The sequence below is a fragment of the Amblyomma mixtum genome, chromosome 10 (genome assembly GCF_055824585.1).
Source record: "Amblyomma mixtum isolate Tamu chromosome 10, ASM5582458v1, whole genome shotgun sequence".
NCBI classification, from domain to species: domain Eukaryota; kingdom Metazoa; phylum Arthropoda; class Arachnida; order Ixodida; family Ixodidae; genus Amblyomma; species Amblyomma mixtum.
In genome coordinates this window covers 53,882,424-53,897,677 of record NC_143021.1, presented here as the reverse complement: position 1 = coordinate 53,897,677, position 15,254 = coordinate 53,882,424, and the positions used below count along the sequence as shown (strand labels likewise).

Sequence of the window (15,254 nt, the reverse complement as noted above, 5' to 3'; positions counted from 1 at the left end):
TCCCGTGAATAAATAGTTTCATTCGCAGATAATGTAGCCGAAAAATAAGCCCGCAGAAGTAAAAGTACGCGCGGACTGTTTGCTTCTACGGACTACTACGTATTACTCAGTCGATGGCAGAACGGCAAGCAGCCGCGGGTCTGCCGCGGGTCTCCACGCGTTGGTCGACTCCGCCCACCGTACGAACGAGAATTCAAAAATAAAAGGCGGGAGCCGGACGTTAATTCGATTTAATTAGGAAAATCAGCCACACAAGGGAATAAATCGAAGTTTCTAGGAATGCTCGGAACGTGCAGATTGAGTTCCCGAGGAAAAAGACGAGTTCAGATTCCTCTTGAGTGCACCTTTAAGCCTAGTAGGTTGTTGTTGTTGTTGCGTCTGAGAGAAGGATGAAAAGGAAATTGCACGGGCCTGCCAACTGGCTCAAGCCGAGTCACCACCACTGCCACGTTGATATAGATGAGAGTTAAAAGATGAGAGGGAAGAAAAAAAAAAGAAAAGACGTGCGTCGCAGCAACAACCACGTCCGCCGAAGCCGACACTGGCTGAAAAAATTGGCAGAGGCTGAGCTTGGCTAAGCCTAGTGGATTGCAAAAGCAAGGACGCTGAACTTGTAGATGCACCCAGATGAAGAGATGTTGAACGCATTCGCCTGGCTGCATAATATGCACGCCGTTTAGCTAATCGTTGTTCTCGCTCTTCATCCGTTTATTCCGCACGCCGCCGCTTAGCTGCAGCACATCGTTGCAGCTTCACCTTATACACATCATCCGACATATCGTGGAGGATTCGCTGGGACGAATGCGACGAGCCGAGTTGAGGGGCCGCTTTTCAACAGCTGGCATGACGTCACGTAGAGCGAGGGCCTCCCCCACGGCAGCGGCGCTTGGAGGATTCGCTGGGACGATCGCGACGAGCCGAGTTGGGGGGGGGGTGGGGGGCGTTTTTCCACAGCTGGAATGACGTCACGCGCAACGAGCGCCCCTCGCGGCAGCGGCGCGCAGCTGCGGCATGGAGGGTTCGCTGGGACGATCGCGACAAGCCGAGTTGGGGCCCCGATTTTCCACAGCTGGTATGACGTCACACATAGGTCACGCTAAAGGTCAATGGTGGATTCTCCGGGACGACGGCCAAGAGCGAAAACCTCGAGCAGTATTGCTTTCGCAATAAAAACAGATAAACGGCCGAAGCTGCGATTCTTCACCACCTCCCTTTGCGAAAGCAGGTGTTTTATACTGTATATGCAGCGCCTCTAGTGGGAAGAGCACAGCGCGCCGTGCCAAGCGGCCGCCGTTACCCGACGAGCCGAGTTGATAGCCCGCTCTCGCTCCTGTTATGACGTCACGCTATGATGTCACTAGGCATGGTATGACGTCAGGGGTCACTGTAAAGGTCAAACGTGCCAAGTGGCCGTCGCTACGATAAAGGCCGTTCTTGGGAGTTGTATTGCTTTCGCAATAAAAGCTCGTGCCGAAAGAAACCATAGTAACGAAATAGAATGGAGAGATGTTTTCACAACGGACATCGATCGCATCAAAGCAGCCTTTTCCGAGCATTATCAGGCGCTCTTTGCATCGCATTCGGTTGATACTAGCACATTTAAGGAGATGTTTCTAGCCGAGATACCGCGTCTTGACGACGAAACAAAGGAAAGATTAGAGCAGGACATAACGCAAGGGGAAGTGGAGCAAGCAATAGACAGCTTAAACCCCGGTAAGTCGCCTGGACTGGACGGGTTCAGTGCGGCTTTCTATAAAGAATTCAAACATCTTATACTGGTGAACAGCGCAAAAAGGCGGGACAACAACAAGACAAGCGCTATCAACTCCGCGAGAGTTGATAGTCAGCGCTTGTCTTGATGTTGTCCCGCCTTTTCTGCGCTGTTCACCAGTATGAATGCATACCAACTCGCCCAGATCTCAGCCTTCAAACATCTTATTTTGCAATCAAGGCGGAAAGCTGGGCTAGTTGGTTCTGGCAAGCTGAGGTTCACGCATGAAGTTCCAGTGGACGGGTGCCTCCAGTTCCTCGAGCTAAGTTTGTTCTTTGGCAGTGGGCACATCTGTTGGTCGTACCAGCCTCGCACAAAAAAAAAGAAATTTTAGCGTATAATTCGGCCCATTCTAAATTGGTAAAACGGGCAATTGCAAAAAATTGCCTGCGGGGTGCTATCGAGAAGTCCTGCCAGCATAAGATTGAGGACAGTTTGCAAGCGCAAGTGCACCGGTTGTAGAAGGCCGGTTTCCCTAACGACACAGTGATGGCTGTGGCGGAATGCCTCTTGAAGGAAGTCAGGGCAGGTGGCCGCCCTGGCGTGGCCGCCGGAGAAAGTGCCAAAAGGCTCAGGCGTACGGCCATACCGTACGTGCACCAGCTTTCGCACCAGCTGAGGAAAGTTGGAGGGAAGTGCGGTGTGGACGTCATGTTCACCGCCCCCGAAAAGCTGGTGCGCATGTGCAAAGCCGTCAATGAGAAGAGGAAACCGGTATGCACCATAAAACACGTGTGCAAGTTCGTTCCGTGCACTGCTGGCATTGTATACCGCATACCCCTCTCATGCGGTAGATGCTACGTGGGACAGTCTGGACGCTGCCTAAATGAACGGCTACGAGAGCATCGCACGCTGGTGGATTCATTGGCGGGGGGCAGCCATTTGGCTACGCATTGTAAGCGGTGCGGGTGCGTGCCGGCGTTTGATGCCACGTGTGTGCTTGGTAGGGGAGGCACAAGGTTAGGTCGTGAGATTTGTGAGGCTTATCACATTATGAGGGAAGGTGACAAGTGTGTAAGCACGACGTCACTTGCCCTGACCAGGAAAGAAACCATGTATCTTCGAAACAGTTTGCCACTTCTTGATTAGTTTTTTGTAACTCAGTGTGCGCATGTGCCACTGAAGTGTTTGGTGTAGTAAACCTTTAGTTGATGTTTAGCGCTCGTCCTGTCTCCTTCTCTGTCTTTGTCCTAGTTTTATGCGCTAGTCTTTTAATTAACTATCTTATTTTGCCCAGTCCTGAACGTAATCTTTAATGAAGCCTTTAAAGTAAAAGCACTGCCTCCGTCCTATTGGTCGTCCCATACTGTTCTGGTTCCCAAAACGGAAGACATAGGTAGATTCCGACTGTTTACAGCATACGGACCAGTAGCTCTCATTAACGTCGAATACAAAATTTTCATGAAGGTTTTGGCGCGAAGGTTACATACTGTCATCCATTACTTAGTTGCTCCCCATCTGACCTGCGGGATTAAAGGCCGGTCCATTTTTACCAATATTCATGTAGCGCGCAGTGTCTTAGTATGTTGTGATGGCACTGATGTTCAGTGGCTACTCTCCAAATTGATCTAGAAAAGGCATTTGACTGCGTCGCCCTTGGACTTTTGTTTGTTGTATTAGACCACGTTAACGTAGGTTCTGTTATCCGTGAGGGTGTGGCCCCGGCATACCGGACTTGCACGACCAGATTGATTGTTAACAAGAGTTTGGAGGCCGCGATTCGCGTGCAGCGTTCGGTGCGCCACACTCTAAGAAAAAAGGGTGTAAGAAGGGTGCATCTTCACGACTTATGCTATCTGAAGGCGCATGGACTAACGATGCACTTTGCAGAGTGCATCGTTACACCCGTGTGGAGGTGGTGGAGGCCATTAGTCTCTTTGAGAAAACTTACCCCTTTTTTTACTCTTCAAACCAGCTGTGTTCCCTCTGCGCGAAGACATGTACAGCAAAGTATGCAGCCCTCACCGCCTCCCCTCTCGAAGACGGCCCTCTCCCGAAAGCGGGGTGGCGGGGTTATTTTGAGGACAATAGTTAAGAGCTACTCTGGCTCACGCTCCCCCACTGCATTGATCCTTTCATCCGCGCTGGCGAAACTGACCGCGCCTCCTCGCTTCTTCAAGGGACCAGAAGCTATTTCTTCGAAGAACACGTACAGCGATCTTCTGCCCATCTCCGCCTGACATGGTCGGCAATAATGGCGGACGAGGCGGCTTGGCGGATGCACAGAACGTTACTGAAAAAAGGTGCATTGGCCGCGATAGGCCACGACAACCATCACGCCTGCAAACATGCTCTTGGTTGCTAACGGCCAAAATAATCACTAATATTCGGTGCGTGTGCTCTCATACTCATGATTGGATATCATTTTAAAAAAGAAGTAAGTCAGCAAAGACAGACGGCATGATCGGTGCTGCTACTCCTTTGACCAATCGCAGCTCTGAACGAAATCAACAGTTTAGCGCTTCAACACACCAGGGGCATGAAAATTATTGCGCTTATAATTTCGGCTTGTGGTTAAGCTTTTATTAAAGCGGTAATAAAAGCTTTAAAAGGAACAGTTTTGCTTCACAGCCAGCGTAAGCGCTATTAGTCAGCGCTGTTCTTCATTTTCTAATAGCGTATACGATAAACACCAGGGGGCTTAATTCCCTCCGTACAATTTCGAATAACGTGCACTGCTTTTCGAATAACCCCTCGTTGTGGCACATGTTCCTGAGCAAATAACAGACGAATAACAGAAAGGGTTCAGGTTAACATGCATACAAGTTAATAAATCAAAATCGGACGAACGAGCGAGATTGTTGACGCAGTAATTTTATGTTAGCTGAAGATGCAGTGTAACGCAAATCCCGAATAAATTGCACTCTCATATTTCTGCTCCATTTCAACAACAAAACAGAGCCCTACTCGCTGATAAATGCGTGATCTTCACCACTAATATTGACAACGCTGAAAAACAAAAATGCAAGAAACTAGGGAAGGAATAATTCTGCATCCGAACTGAGTTGTGAACGTGGCCTGAACATTCCATATATATAGGTACTTTTTTGTTTAAGCAAATCCCGAATAAATTGCACTCTCATATTTCTGCTCCATTTCAACAACAAAACAGAGCCCTACTCGCTGATAAATGCGTGATCTTCACCACTAATATTGACAACGCTGAAAAACAAAAATGCAAGAAACTAGGGAAGGAATAATTCTGCATCCGAACTGAGTTGTGAACGTGGCCTGAACATTCCATATATATAGGTACTTTTTTGTTTAGAGCACTTTTACCAAGACACGAGCCAGGCCTCAGAGTCGCACTTTTGCTGGTCTACTATGAGATCACCAGCATTTGTACATCTGCTCGTAAATTCCTCAACGCAGCGTAAAAGACATTTCTACGTTTCCTTTCCAACAAATGTACGGATCCTTTCTCTCGGCACAAGATAGCGAAGCCCATAGTAATCAGTTTTCGAGATAGCTGCATTTCCTGATCATGTTTTGGCGCATACAAGTATTTCACATAGAAGCAGTTCAATTTCAGCTTATTTTAAATTTATAAACAGGGAGCGAGGTGACTAACGCGATTTAAGTCTATTCGAACTTCTCTTGCGTATGAAATTGTGCTGCACGCCTACAAGAGCAGAAATTAGCTTAAACTCAGTGTACGTGTACGTAACTTTTAGCTTTTAGGTTCTTCCGCGCAGCTTTAATGCAGTCAAGTAGTACTGATAGTCAGAAATGAAGTTGACTGCCTCCAATTTTTTTTTTTCGAACTGTGGTGCTATGGAAGCATCGAATTCCGCAACAAACCGGGTGCCAGAGGAAACAGTAATCAAGGCGCTTATATTGCGGCAGTGCATTGTGAATTCTTATGGATTGGTTCATGCGTCAGGAAATAACTCTTTCTTTTAGAGGCTAATGATAAGCACTAAACAGTATATTGCACTAGATAGATGCAGCCCGAAGACCCAAGCTCGAAAATAAATGAAGCTACGGCGTATAAACTGGCAGGTTTTCCTTCATCATCGTAAGTTGCTTCGGATGACTGAGACTTTTGTCTTGTACGCACAAATAAAACTGAGCTAAAGGACACATTGTATCGCACTGACGAGTCAATCTTTAACAAAAGCATAAATTCAGCGGTGGCAACTGCCTATATTGAATAAAATGAAAGCGCGTATAATAGACGGAATCGCCCGAATAACCAGTCGGTTGAAGCGTCTTAACGGGTGCTTGCTGCCATAGCGTTGCCAGTGCTCCATTTCTGCTCTGTTGACCCATTTTGAAAATATTTTGAGAACTTCGCGAACTCTGGAACGATGAGAGGTGAGAACTGCTGCATCAGCAGTGGTCGACTGCCGCTTGAAACCCTCTTCTGCGCCAATTCTTCAAAAGTTCAAATCTCGTGAATCCCCTTTTTTTTGCCTGAAACTTCTTTCTACTCGGTGCGGCTTTAATAAATCCATATTTCTATAGCTGTGTCTATTTCGCGTGAACTAAAATATTTTTGAACTAGAGCTGGCTTTTTGCTTTTTTCGAATTCTCCTAACACGTGCGGCCTCATAAGCAAAAAGAAAGCTGAAATGTCATACCAATATTGCAAACTGTATGTATCTGACGTGGAATCAGTAATGCTCTAGCATTTACATCGCTTTTTTAGATAGTTCTATGAATGACTTAGCAGTGCAGGTAGGGCAGTTTATTGATATATATTTCGCAGTGCCTTCCGCGTGCGGCAGTAAATGAGAGCTGACGACTACTCTGAAAACTATTCTGTTGCATACACCGTAGATTTACGGCAGCATCTGCGTAACAGCCGGCTGCACTAAATATTTCAAACGCATACTGCAAGGCGCTCGTTGTACCCGAGAACGAAAGAGCTGTGAGCACGCGGAGAGCGCGGAAAAATCAGTACCACATGGACAGAGCGGCGCACGCAAAAAGAAGCGAACCCGCACATTGCAAGCTCCAAAGGCTGTTGCCCCGCACGCGGGCGGCATGACCTTGGAGCACTGGTTCCCTCAGTCAGCGAAGAAAAAGGAAAGAGGGGAATCGCGTTGCCTCGCCGAACAAAAGAAGGCGCAAAGCAATGGCAGTGGCTTGAAGTTTTTTTCCTTCTCTTTTTCGGTCACGTGCCTGTCTATTTGGATTGGCTATTTCCTCCCCTAGAGTCGAAGACGAAGCCGCTGCTTACACGTGACGCTCGTCGTAGTTGTTGCAGGGTGTCGTGCGTGCGAGTCAGGGCGCGCGTTCCTCATTTTGAGCTGTGTGGCCCGTGTGCGTTCGTGTTCGCTTGTGCTCAGCGATTACTTCATCGTGCACGCTTCATCGATGTGTGACGCTGCAGTGGGCGACATCTTCGCGAAAGAGTGAGCGCCTGGAAGAAACAGCGCACGCCAGGTCGTCGCGGCGCAGCTCATCGAACGGATTCTTCGCGCCAAATTTCAACCCTACAAGTAAGTGATCTATTCGTTTGGTCATTCGGGTTGTTTCCTGCCATCAGATTATGGTGTATTCTGTAAAGATGCTTTATCATGGATTGTGCGCGCGAGCCGCTACTTGTTGCTATTTCTTGTTTTGAGCCGGTTGCGTGCGGCCGGAGGGAGCCTATCGTGTACAACACACGATCGCAGCGGCGCAATATGCAGGCGTCTTTCTCATGCTTTCTTTCGCTGCAGGCTCTGATCCTTCGTCTGCTGTGCGAAAGAACATTGCCGGTCGTCTCTTCAACGCAAAGTATTCGTCCCTGCTCACGACCATTCAGTAAGGTAAGTCCAAACCGCAGTCTCCGTTCAAAAAGGGGCGAGTAAATTAGTGTGCGCGCTTCTGTGGTACGTACTGCGCGCAGTGCTCACATCTACCGCAGCACTGTATGTGATTCTTATTGGACAGTAATCCCTTTATAATTTTAGCGCTACAAGGCAACTCCTTCTGCCAGGCCGCTTTTTTTTTTTGCGAATGGACGGCGTCAATTTTTTCTTCTTTACCACGGAGTAGCAAGCAAACGATAAAACAGTAAACGTGAAATTTATTTTTTCATAGGCAAGAAATTAGCAGCTCATTTGTGCTCTGCGCTTCCTGGCATGCGGCCGTTTTCGCTCACACCTTGCAATATTTTTGCTAACCCAGAATGTGACTTATCATGACAGCAGTTTTACTGCATTCGAATGGCAAGATGCGAGTGCTAATGGTGTTAAGTTGATATGTAGCTGGCTCTTCACTCAGGCTGCGAACTAATGGAGAAAAGTAGACTTGTTTAGTTCTTTTTACTAGTGAAAAGGTCGGGGCTAGTTGGTGGCCAAACATTAGCTCACAAAAGCGTACAGTCTATGTCACCTCTTTTCGTGCTCTTGTATTCTCTTGTGAAAGAGAGACGTTAAGTTTGATGTCGCTGTAAGAGCTTGAATAGAAGAATACACTAGTCTCTAAGCTTTTCTGTTTAGAACAATAAGGATTTTGGTTGCAGTGCTGTAATCTGTCGACGAAAAAAAAATTCTATAATGAATACTGTCAATCTCGTAAGCAGTAACAGTATAGTTCTTTCTTTTTTGTGCAGTGGCTGTTAGAAAATATGTTAATTATGTTAGGCACTTAGTGACAATTCACTGGTAATAGGCCATTGTGCTGTAGAAGTTTGTCTAGGCTTATTGTGCCAGTGCATTGCATCAATTATGCCTCTTATAAATATGTGGCAAGTGCTGTAATGGATAAAATTTAGAATAAAAAGTTGTTTTTCATTTTCAAACCATTCCTGTCGTTTTTTGAGCATGTGTGCTGCCATTTCGTGGTTTAATGAACATATAAGTTATCACTAACCATTACACTAATACTATAAATGACGCCTCTATTGCAGTGCACCTGGGAGAAGGAGGGATGCAAAGGTGCACAGCCATTGTCACTCCTAGCACCGAAGTTCAGCCTGGATTCTTCAAAACCATACAAGTGGCCGGGAATAGATGTGTGTGGTATGTATGTTTTTATGTAATTGGGACATTGTTGCAAGTTCATCATCTCTTGATGTCCATCCGTGAACATAGTGTTCTATGTTGCACAGCTACAGCCATTCTATTAGAGATTTTAGAGCTTTTCAGTGTTTTCAAGGACTTAGTTCTGAAAGAATTTTTAAATAATGGTTTGAATAATCGTGATCACTTTTTATGGCATGAAGTATAAATGCAGTTTTTTTTTCTGCAAAAGTAGGCTGGACTTCAGCAAAGATTTCATATTGAATTAGTTTGAGAGGCGCTGCCTACAATCCAAATTGTTGGCATCAGAAAAAAATGACACACATTTATGGTAATGCTTGGCAGGGTGGCATGTTACCAAGCTAATATGACTAGCACCGTTTATGCATGTAGAGCTTAATGTGATATGCAGCTACGTGAGGCTGTTAATCTTCTTTGCACTGTTCACACTTCTTTTTGAGTAGGAAGGTGCTGTTCGCTGGTGTGAATAATTTCCAATAACTAACATGAACCCATATTAGTTTTATTTCACATCGGAGTGAACTTAAAATTTAATTAAGCTCACGTGCCCTGCATGTGACAGCAGATATGGAAGGCAACTGTTTTAATAGCCATTCTTGCATGCTGTCAGTCAGTGTTTACAATTTCATTATGCTGAGCATCTGAAAAGATGTGTAAAGGTTACATTCTATTGTGCCGGCAAAATGTAATTCATGGGAATTACTGCTGCTGCATATGCTGCAAGCATTGGATGAAGCAGCACTGTCTAAATAAAAAGACGAGATTTGTAATTTCCTCAAGCAAAAATAGTGCTTTAGAAGGACTGTTCTATGCTGCTTGTGTAGTTAATGTAGTCTGTCAGTGAAGGCCAGTCCATAACAAAAGCTTTTTGCATAGGCATAATGTAGAGGTGTAGTATGAAACAGGCTATGAACGTGAATAAAAGGTACCTTTATTATAATGTGGTCCAAATAATTTTTTGGTATGACGCTATCTCATGAGTGGAGACAACTCTTTAGATGTGTAAGTGGCCCTTGCTATTATTTCACATTTAGCCCAAAGCTCTTCCTTGTTTTACAGGAGCAGTACACTAAAATTTATAGTGCATAGCCTTTGTGTATAGGCCTTTCACCAGGTATTTAAACTGTATCGAAAGGCTGTGACAATGGAATGCACCCAGAAATGCCATCACAGGCACAAGCTTCCTGCTGTTTGCTAATCGGAAATGAATTCACAGGTAATATATGCAGGGAAAATTACTGTTGGAGGTATCGCTCATTGATGCTCAGATAATCACCTACACTTCCCTTTTAGGAAGAAAATTCACTGTATGGGCAACAAACATAAAATGGCATCAGAGACTAGAGACATATTGTTAGCAAGGGATGCATGAAACCTTAACAACTCTAGATATGGAGAACTAAACACACGAGAATGGACAGAAGGGTTTGTTAAACGGCATTTCATTTTATCACCTTTTAGTAGTTTCCATTTCATGCACATGTTTTTCTGTTTCTTGATATGACCCTCTTCTTAGTCTGGCATCCGGGATGCCTACAGCCTGACCGTGCAGCTGGGCACAATATTCTGGATTTTTCCTGAGAAGCCAGTGTGCTTGTGATAATGTCAGCATATGTGAGGGATTAAGTAGCTGCCATTTAGGACATGTTTTGTTTTTCCTTCATATCGTTTCTGATTTTGGTTCTCATTAATAAACAGAAGCCTGCACTTGTGGAATTGTTTTCATGCATCTCCCTTTATCCCTGCCTTTTGTGTGGTTTACACTTTTAGACCTGAATTAACTAAGTCCATGGTCACGTCGTCTGTGCTTTGTGGTTGCAAAATTCATTATATGTTTTCTTCTCTGTGCAGGTCAAATACATGGCACATACTGCCTCCACCTGTACGAAGAAGACTGCCAGGGTCATTGCTGTAATATGGTGTAGCATGTGACAAAATAAATATGACGGTATGTTTCTTTCTCCGATTCGTTTATGAATTCTTTGTGTACATTCTGCAGTAGTACCTGCACCTGAACACACAATTACACAGACCATCTCACATGAGATTCGTCGCAACATTCGGACACTGCCTGCGCTTCCAGAAAGACTCGGGCTTCTACCATGTGGGTCAACTTTAGTCCTGCATTCAGTGGGCAGGTTTACGCTACAGAAGGGTAATAATGCTCTCGTGTGGACAGTATAAATACACCATCGAGTAGTGCATAGATACCCTTTGCAGTAGGGCATTACTTTGTACCACTAGAAGGGTAACTTTATCCATCATGTAAGGGTATAAGCTTGCACCACAGGGGTGCAAACTTTGCTCTGTTTATGACGGTATAAGTTTAGTCTTTGACAAAGTAACTTTGCACTTCTATACATAGCATAAATTTACCTGCTAAAGGTGCAAACTTGCACCTTGCATGCTAGGATATGTTTATGCTTTCCTCAGGCTAACATTTACCCCTTTCAGAAAGGCGTAATGTTATACCTAACTGGTTTAAAGTTACTCTTCATATGTCAGTGCAAGTTTAGGCTATTAGAGCGTAACATTACTCTACGTGCGAGAGCATAAATACTTAGTCTCCAAGAAACAGCGTAACCTTACCCCCAAAAAGGTGTCAGCTCAGCGACAAGTGTTTTACCCCCCAAAAAGACTAAGATCACATCTTTTTTTCTTAGAGTGCAGGGCTGTCCCCTCAGCCCCCTTTTATTTTGTATTTATGTCAAGAGCCTTTAAATGAAAATACTGAGAAACGGGAGTACCAATGTATTCAGTTTACAAGCAGCCGAAGTAAAGCTCTTGGCGTACGCAGATGACATTGCTGTGTTGGCGGTTGAAGAGGGAGGCATAAGCGAGGCTTTTAAATGTGTACGCGTATTCAGCCAAGCTACAGGCAGCGGGGTTAATTGGCTGAAGTGCCTTGGGCTTTGGCATGGAAGGTGGCCATCTACGCCTGAACGGTTCGCCACTGTGCATTGGACGACGACACCAGATAAGTACTTGGGTGTTCCGCTCGATGCTTACCGAGACAGTGAACAATAATGGAAAGGACAGGTCAAAGCGATACGGGAGAGAGCGGATAAGTGGAAAGGAACAACCTTGTCGACTTTTGGTCGAGCCACTGTTTGCAACTTGTACTTTATCAGCAGGCTTTGGGACGTAATGCAGGTGTTGCACTGTTCAAGGCCAAACATTCAAAAGCTGCACACGATTTTCGCCGTCTTCATCTGGTCGTCTGAATGCGAGTGCTGCTGCCGGACCAACCTGTTCAGACGGGTACAGGACGGAGGGCTCGGATTAGGCCATCTGTTTTTGCGGCAGCTGGTCAATATTTTTTTTTTCGGGACACAAGAGACCCGCTTTTCCGCACCATATGCCAAGTTGGGCTGCGGCGCATGCTGCCGGAGTATGTAGTCTCTACTGCTGAGGTTTACTTTAGGATCAGCGGCTTTTACCAGGAAATTGTAGCGAGTGTGAGAATCTTTTCAGCGCGGTTTTCAAATGTTTTTCTGCCGACTGTGAAATGGAAGAAACTGTGCCGTTCTTTGTGCGATATAGTTTTCCCAGTGCCCTTGTACAGGGCCTTCTACAGTGGAGGCCCAGGAAGATATGTTTTAAAGAGGGTTAAAAAAATGCAGGTGCCGCCAGGAACAAAAACCTTCTTTTTTAAGTTCCACAACGGCACCTTACCGGTTAAAAAAATTTTAGAATCAAAGAAATTGAAAGTTGAAAGTTGAAAGTTGAAAGTTTATTGAGTAATACAATAAATGTTACAATTGTATACAGCGAGAGGTCCCATGGTACAAGACCGCGGGCGGGACCTCCCATGAAAATAAATTTCAATATGCAACATAATATAAAATACACAACACATTAATTAGCGACGAAACAGAATAAATATGGGCACATAATGTAATATTAGTTACTGAAATATTTAAATACAAACAATGTAATGCACGATAATGTAAAATAAAACACAGATGCCGCGATACATAGAATCAATAACTTAATAAAAAAATCACAAATTAAGAAGGAAAAGCTTTAGTTTGACATTGAATAAAGAAAGCGTATTAGTTTGTTTGACGTCTATGTTCAAAGAATTCCAAAATGATACGGATGAAAAATGAAGGCATTGTTTGCCGTAGTTAGTTCTGACCTTAGGTAGTAAAAAGTTATTACGCATCGCAAAACGTGTGACGATGTTGCTCATGATCGTGCCGAGAGAAAATATGCTTAGCGGGAGATAATGATGAAGAATCTTAAAGAATAGGATACCAAGGTTGTAAAAATAAAGGGCCGAGATAGGTAGAACGTTTAAATCTATGAACAAAATGCGGGAGGGTGACATTCGAGGGGTATTGGTTATGATGCGCATGGCTTGCTTTTGCAGTTTTATTAAAGGCCAGAGATGAATATGATAGGCGTTACCCCAAGATGAGATACCGTAGTTTAAGTGGCTGTGGATGAATGCGTAGTAAAGAGATAATAAAGTTTGGACTGGAAAATAGCTTCGGGCTTTAATTAGTGCGCGTAACCCATAAGAAATTTTCTTGCACGTTTCAGCTACATGATGATGGAATTTTAAGTGAGGGTCAATGATAACACCAAGAAAAGAAACGCGATCTTGCGGTGAAATAGCAGTAGAATTGAGGTATAGAAGTGGTGTGATGGGCAATGACTTCTGAGGGGGATGGAAAATCTGAAAACAAGTTTTAGTGACGTTCACGGACAGGCGGTTAATGTGGCACCAACGCTCAAGAGAATTAAGATCATTCTGTAGGTTAAGAATCAGCTGATTAATGTCCTGGTGCGATGATAGCATGGTAGAGTCATCTGCGTATAGTATACTATTGCAATTCTTTAAACAGGATGGTAAATCATTAATGTAGAGTAAGAACAATACAGGTCCAAGAATTGAGCCCTGTGGAACACCCTTGTTAATTAAAGCTATGTTAGATGTATGGTCATTAATAGAGACTATGTGCTCTCGGTCACAGAGAAAGCTCTTCAAGAGCATTAGGGGAGGTCCAGTGATACCATAAGATTCCAATTATTTTTACCATGCTGATCTCACTGCTTAAATTGCAGAAAGCCGTTAACAATAGGCAACGTTTTTTAACACTGTTGGGAAGGGGTTTATTTTTGGGATGTACTGCCGCGAACCATAAAAAAAATTACCACTAGACCCGTGTGGAATCCGGTACTTATCTGTAGAAAATGAGGATGAGGTACCGTTTTACTGAATAATGATGATGGTCCTCCACTGTATATGGCGCTCCAGAATGGCAGGCTACCATTGTGACAAAGACGTAAGACCTGCCCGAACTTACTTTCGGGAAAGCATGGACTGGTTTTTGGCCATCCAGAAAGCCGCTGCGGAGCCTCCGGAGTGGCTCTCGAGACTAGAACCGCTGTGAAATTTGCGTGAATTTTAATTTGACGAAGCCAGATTCATGCTGGCTGACCACGACAGGGCCGTGTGTATGTACATAGCGTTTAGTGTGTTTTGTTGAATGTTATGCGTCAAAGCCAGGAAATAAAGACAAAAAAGCTGGCATGGCGGAGTGGTTAGCGTGCTCGTCTCGCACTCCGGAGACCGTGGTTCGATTCCCCAACCCGACCAATTTCCTGCTGGGTTTTGTTTATTTATTTATGGTCTGAGTAGAAAGAATAACTAGGCTAATTGGTTAATTAAGCAATTAACTAAACTAAGTCCCGCTTACTTGGAGCTTCACTGTATACGATCACTTTAATTGGTTGCATGGTTACTAGGCAAAGTACAATTGGCCCCATTTGAAATTCGTGCGCTGTGACGTCATGACCATTTCGACCAATTGAAACAAGTTCAGCGTAGGTACGGTGCGACGGCGGCCACCCGAGGTCTCGCTTTGGCTGTCGGCGTGCAGCTTTCCCAACAAAATAGAATATGGTTGCTAGATGAAGGGGGTGCACTTTAACTCTTGTTCATATAAGTGATATTCTGCTCAAGTAACGCGAAGCCGCTTAGAATGCTTACTAAGCCTCTTCGTTGTTGCTCGCCCCAATTTATGAGCAGAATATTGTCATGTAGTGGTAACGGCTGTCCGACAGTCAAAGACACGGAGAGAACAAGCTCCAGCTAACTACGCTTTAATGTCGCGAGCAGCCCCAGTGTTCCCCTTGAAGAAGTATTTCGCTTACACCCAACTGCCACTCACAGATATCCATCCACTGCGTAACATCTCACCTTCAGTCGAGATTGCATTTGATAACATTTTCCCATCGAATGCCAAGCTCCAGCCCTTTCCTCTCCTTCACGGTTTGTTACAGGACCACCTAAGGTCCTTTCCTTTTCATATTCTCATTGCTACCGATCCCTCGCAGGATCGTGAATAGGCAGGTGTGGGCATTTTTTCACCTGCATTGGGATGGTCATTTTCTCACCGTCTCCCTGACTTCACTCCAATTTATCTGGCCGAGTTATTAGCTGTCATTCTAGCCTTACGTAAATTAGATCCTACCATTTCCCAAGTCATGGTTAT

At 44.8% G+C, this 15,254-nt stretch overlaps 1 long non-coding RNA gene across 1 annotated transcript; it reads left to right on the top strand.

The window, feature by feature from the left end:
• Window positions 1-7,187: 7,187 nt before the first annotated feature.
• LOC149325815 (uncharacterized) lies at window positions 7,188-8,692 on the top strand. The gene is made up of 3 exons (XR_016286435.1): window positions 7,188-7,218; window positions 7,441-7,530; window positions 8,616-8,692. It is a non-coding gene; the product is annotated as an uncharacterized LOC149325815 (long non-coding RNA).
• The last annotated feature ends 6,562 nt before the right edge of the window (window positions 8,693-15,254 follow it).